General features: G+C 33.3%; 1 pseudogene; it reads right to left on the reverse strand.

The window, feature by feature from the left end:
- Positions 1 to 275: 275 nt before the first annotated feature.
- Positions 276 to 725, reverse strand: LOC109496328 (annotated as a pseudogene).
- Between the last annotated feature and the right edge of the window lie 5315 nt (positions 726 to 6040).

The following is a 6040-nucleotide window of genomic DNA, read 5'->3' on the forward strand; positions in this document are numbered from 1 at the left end:
AGCTTTTAAATACTGACATCAATATTAAAATGAAAACAAGTTTTACATCACAATCAAATATACAAAAGACTTAAGGAAGAGATCCTGTGTGAAAAACCAGGCACTTCAGTGAATCAAGAACTGTGTACCAGTGGTGGAAATGGAAAATTGTGTACTCTCAGTTCTTCCCCCAGGTAATTGTAATTGAACAGAGCAATGTTAAATTTGCAAAACTGTTGTGCACAAATTTTTTCCAAACCAATCCCTTCCTTCTTATGATGCCACATGGTCACCACTTATAAAGGTGCAAACTTCTTGGCTTGTGCTCAAACCTTCTCATACTGCACTCTGTTTTGGCAGTAAATCCTGTAGGCTTCTGCTTGAGTTGGGTCTGGGATATTTGATTCATTTAGAAGGTCTTGTGTTCTTAAGATCTGCTTAATCATGATGGCTTGCCTACAGTCTATGTCTTTAAAGATGGACAGGCACAGTGTCTGATGGGTCCAAGTTGGGGTAAAACAGTGATAGTTCAAATTTGCATTGAGGGAGGTGAAGTTTAAACTAAAAGTATCTGTAGTTTAAACAAGCCTCTTTCCAATGGAGTCTCTTTCTGGAATGGCATACTCCTAGTTCATGAGGTTTATTGTGCCATTGGGATTTTTTGTTGGGACAGCAACAAAGCCAAATGGGTGGTCCTTTCTCCAGATTTTCTGCTTCTTGGTGATTCTACTTAAGGCAATCCCATATTAATCCGAAGTTCTTTTTGTGTCCAAGGCCTGGTGAACAATATAGATGAGATGGTGGTGGTGATTTCTTTGTCTCAAGACTTCACCCCAAAGCACATTCTGTGGCCAAGTGATCAATCTTACAAGAGGGTATGACAATTGTACATATCTATGCACCTAACACAAGAGTGCCTAAATATATAAAGCAAATATTAATGGACATAGAGAAATTGTTGGTAATGCAAGAAAAATAGGGGACTTTAACACTTCACTTACAGAAATAGATAGATCATCCAGAAAGAAAATCAACAACATCCAATGCAGGGATGCCTCAAGAAACAAGAAGCTCAAATAAATGATCTAACATTACACCTAAAACAACTAGGGGAAAAAGGACAATAAAAACCCAAAGTGAGTAAAAAAGAGAAAATAATAAAAATCAGAGCAGAAATAAATGCCACAGAGACTGAAAAAAGGTAGAAAAAAAAAAACAATGAAATCAGAAGCTGATTCTTTTAAAAGATAAATAAATTTGAAAAACCTTTAGCCAGACTCATTAAGAAAAAAAATTACCAAACTATAGACAATCAGAAATGAGACAGGATTGAAGACAGTCCTGATATCACAGGATTAGCAAGGATTGTAAGACAAAAGTGCAAAAAAAATCATATTCAAAAAAACTGAAAAACCTAGAATAAATGGCTAAATATGTAGTAATCTTCAAAAACCAACCCGGAGAAAGTAGAAAATCTGAACATACAGATTACAAGTAATAAAATTGAATCTATAAAGAAATAAAAGTCTAGGAGAAGATGAATTCACAGGTGGATTCTACCAGTCATTTAAAGATTTAATATTTATTTTCAAACTATTCAAAAAATTAGAAAAGAAAGCTTTCCTATGCAGTCTACAAAACCTGCATTACCCTGGTACCAAAACTAGACCAAGACATTATAAAAAAAGAGAAGAGTATAAGCTAATATGCCTGATGAACATAGATGAAAAAATTCTCAACAGAATACTAGCAAATCATGTACAACAATACACTAAATAGATCATTCTATTCACCACAATCAGGTGGACTTTATTCTAGAGATAAAATCGTGGCTCCTTATTTGCAACTCAGTCAGAAGCACACAATATATAAGAAAAATTATAAAAATCATATGATCTTCTCAGTAGATTGAGAAAAAGCATTGGACAAAATTCAACATCTGTCATGATAACAACTCTCACCAAAATTAAGGTTGGAGGAAACCTACTTCAACATAATAAAGTCCATATATGAAAAGTTCACAGTTACTAGCACACTGAAAAGTGAAAAACTGAGTGTTCTCCCTCTAAGATTGGGAGCAAGACAAGGATTTCCACTCTTACCACTTTTATTCAACATTGTACTATAAGTTTTAGCCACAGCAATATGACAAGAAAAAGAAATAAGAACCATCCATATTGGAAAATAAGTTAAACTATCACTATTTGCAGAAGACATGATACTGTACATAGAAAACTGTAAGGACTCTACCAAGAAACTACTAAAATAAATTACTTCATTAGCATGTCAGGGCATAACTTTAATAACCAGAAATTGATAGCTTTTCTGTGCACTAATAATGAAGTATCAGAGGGAGAAATTAAAAAAATACATTATTTACAATTGCACAAAAAATAACATACCTAAGAAGAAATTTAACCAAAGAGGTGATCTGTATTTTGAAAACTATAAAATATTGATGAAGGAGATTGATGGTGACAGAAACAAATGGAAAGATATCAATGCTCATGGATTGGAAGAATTAATATTGTTAAAATGTCCATATTACCCAAAGCAACCTACAGATTCAATGCAATCTCTATTAAAACACCAATACCTTCTTTATAGAACTAGAACAAATAATACTAAAATCTTTATGATACAACAGAAGAAGACCCTGAATAACCAAAGCAATCTCAAGCAAGAAAAAAAAAAAACCTACAGGTATCACAACACTAGATTTCAAGATACACTATAAAGATGTAGTAAGCAAAATGGTATGGTACTGGCACAAAAATAGGAACATAGATCAATAGAACAGAATAAAGACTCCAGAAATTAACCCACATTTATATGTCCAATTAATCTATGACAAAGGAGGCAAAAATACACAATGGGGAAAAGACAGTCTCATCAATAAATGGTGCTGGGAAAACTGGAGAGCTACATTTAAAAGGATGAAATTGGATCAATTTCTTATACCATTTACAAAAATAAACTCAAAATGGGTTATATACCTAAATGTGAGACATGAAACTAAAAATTCCAGAAAAGAACACAGGCAGTAATTTCTCTGACATTGGCCACAGCAACTTTTTCTAGATATGTCTCCTAAAAGGGAAACAAAAGCAATAACAAAGTATTGGCGCTACTTCAAAATAAAAAGGTTTTGCACAGCAAAAGACACTATCAACAAAACAAAAAGATAACCTGCCGAATGGGAGAAGATATTTTAAAATGATATATCTAATATGGGGTTAATATAGAAGATATTCAAAGAACTTATACAAGTCAGAACCAAAAAAACACAAGAAATCTGATTAAAAAATGGGCAGAAAACTGAATAGAGACTTTTCTAAAGAAGACATACAGATGGTCAACAGATATGTGAAAAGATTCTCAACATCAGTAGTCATCAGGAAATGCAAATCAAAACACAATGAGATACCACATTACACCAGTTAGAATAGCTAAAATCAAAATGACAAGAAATACCAAGTATTTGCAAAGATGTAAAGAAAAAGGAACCATCATCAACTATTGATCGATATGTAAATACATACAGCCATTGTGGAGAGTGTAGAATGGCAGGTCCTAAAAATATCAAATATATAAATACCACATGATCCAATAATTCCACTGTTGAATATTTATGGAAAGAAACTAAAGGAGCTAATTCAAAATGACATATGCACACCTATGTTTATTGCAGAATTATTTATAATAGTGAAGATATGGGAGCAACCCAAGTTTTCATCAATATATGATTAGATAAGGAAGATGTGATACATACATATGTACATACACAATGGAATATTATGCAACCAGAAAAAAGGATGTCATTGTGCCATTTGAGACAAAATGGATGGACCTAGAAGGTATTGTGCTAAGTGAAATAAGTCAGACTGTGAAAGACAAACACCATATAATTCCTCTCATAAGTTGAATCTAAAAAAATATATAAAGAAAAAAACAAAATCAAACCTATAAATACAAAGAACAAGCTGACGGTTGTCAGAGTGGAGGGTGTTGGGGGGTTGGGAAGAATGGCTGAAGGGGAGAGGGGGATACGGGGTTGTGGTTATTGAATGAATAACTCATGGTAATAAAAGACACAGCATAGGGAATATGGTCAGTAGTAATAGTGATGTAATGAGACAGTATCTACGCTTGTGGTGAATATAGCATGATACATAAGCAAGCTGGTTAAATCCCTATGTTGTGCACCTGAAATTCATATAACATGGTGTGTCGACTCTACTCAAGTTTTTTAAAAGTTCAAAAAATAAAATAAATTAATTAATTAATAAAAAACAATATAATTTATAAGAAGAATTGATTTTTACAAACATGATAACTCTGTTCTGACCAAATAAATTCAATTCTGATTCAAGGACAAGTCAAAAATGAAATGTTGGAAAAATATATTTCATGCTAATAGTAATCAAAATAGAGATAAGGTGGCTAAGCTAATATCAGGAAAAAAAATGGACTTTCATTAAGTCACAAAACTTTACAAGAGAAAAAAGAATATTATATATTGATATCAATCAATAACATATAACATCTATAAACATGTATGCAACAACAGTACTCCATGATATATGAAGTAAAAATGGAAATATCTGAATGGAGAAATAGAAACTAATGTTAGGTGCCTACAGTACTGTGTTTCAGTTATGGCTATAACAGTAAGACCAATAACAAAATAGAGTACAAGAAAAACATATGATACTCAACAAATATATGCAGAATACCAGCATTGTACATTAAATATTCCCATAGATAGATCACATCTTAGGCTACAAGTCTCAATAAATCTAAAGGATTATATTGTACAAGTATCTTCTCTGACCAAAATGGATTGAAACTAGAAATCATTTTGAAAAATGGAAAAGCGAAGGGGCGCCTGGTTGGCTCAGTTGGTTAAGCGTCCAATTCTTGATTTCATTTCAGGTCATGATCTCACAGTTCATGGGTTCAAGCCCCACATTGGGCTCTGCACTGACAGTGTAAGGCCTCCTTAAGATTTCCTCTCCCTCTCTCACTACCCCTCCTCTGCTTGTACTCTGTTTCTCTTTCTCTCAAAATAAATAAATAAACTTAAAAAAATGAAAAGTAAAAAGTTCACAAATATGTGGAAATTATACTCTTTTTAATTTTTTAATGTTTATTTGTTTTTGAGAGAGAAAGAGAGCATGAGTGGAGGAGGGGCAGAGAGAGAGGAAGACACAGAATGTGAAGCAGGCTCTAGGCTCTGAGCTGTCAGCACAGAATCCAACATGGGGCTCAAACCCATGAACTGTGAGATCATAACCTGAGGTGAAGTCGGAGGTTTAACAGACTGAGTCATCCAGGTGCCCCCACAAATTATTCTTAAATAATCAATGGGTCAAAGAAGAAATGACAAGGGAAATTAGAAGCATTTACAAGAAATTAAAACTAACACACAATATACCAAAACCTATGAGATTCAGTGGGAGCATTTCTCAGAGGAAATGTACAATTATAAATGCTTACAGTAAAGAAAAAAAATCCCAAATCATTAACCCAACTAATCTAACTTTACAACATCTGGACCTGGAAAGAGAAAAGCTAGTCAAACTTAAAACTAGCAGAATTCTGAAAGTAATAAGAATCAGAGAAAAGATGAATGAAATAAACAATGTAAAGAATAAATATATTTTTTTAATTTTTTAATGTTTATTTTTGAGACAGAGAAAGAGCATGAATAGGGGAGGGGCATAGAGAGAAGGAGACAGAACCCGAAGCAGGCTCCAGGTTCTGAGCTGTCAGCACAGAGCCTGACGCGAGGCTCGAACTCACAAACCGTGAGATCACGACCTGAACTGAAGTCAGACACTTAACCGACTGAGCCACCCAGGCGCCCCAAGAATAAATAAAATTTAAAATATTTCATTGAAAGTAATTGACCAAATTGGCACACTTTTAAGTAGATGGGTAACACACAAAAGGGAATACTAAATTTACTAAAATCAGAAATAAAAAGGACATTACTACAGATTACAGAAACAAAAATAATTATAATACAATAATATAAACAATTTTATGTTAACAAATT

This window comes from Felis catus, chromosome X (genome assembly GCF_018350175.1).
Source record: "Felis catus isolate Fca126 chromosome X, F.catus_Fca126_mat1.0, whole genome shotgun sequence".
In the NCBI taxonomy this organism is placed as follows: Eukaryota; Metazoa; Chordata; class Mammalia; order Carnivora; family Felidae; genus Felis; species Felis catus.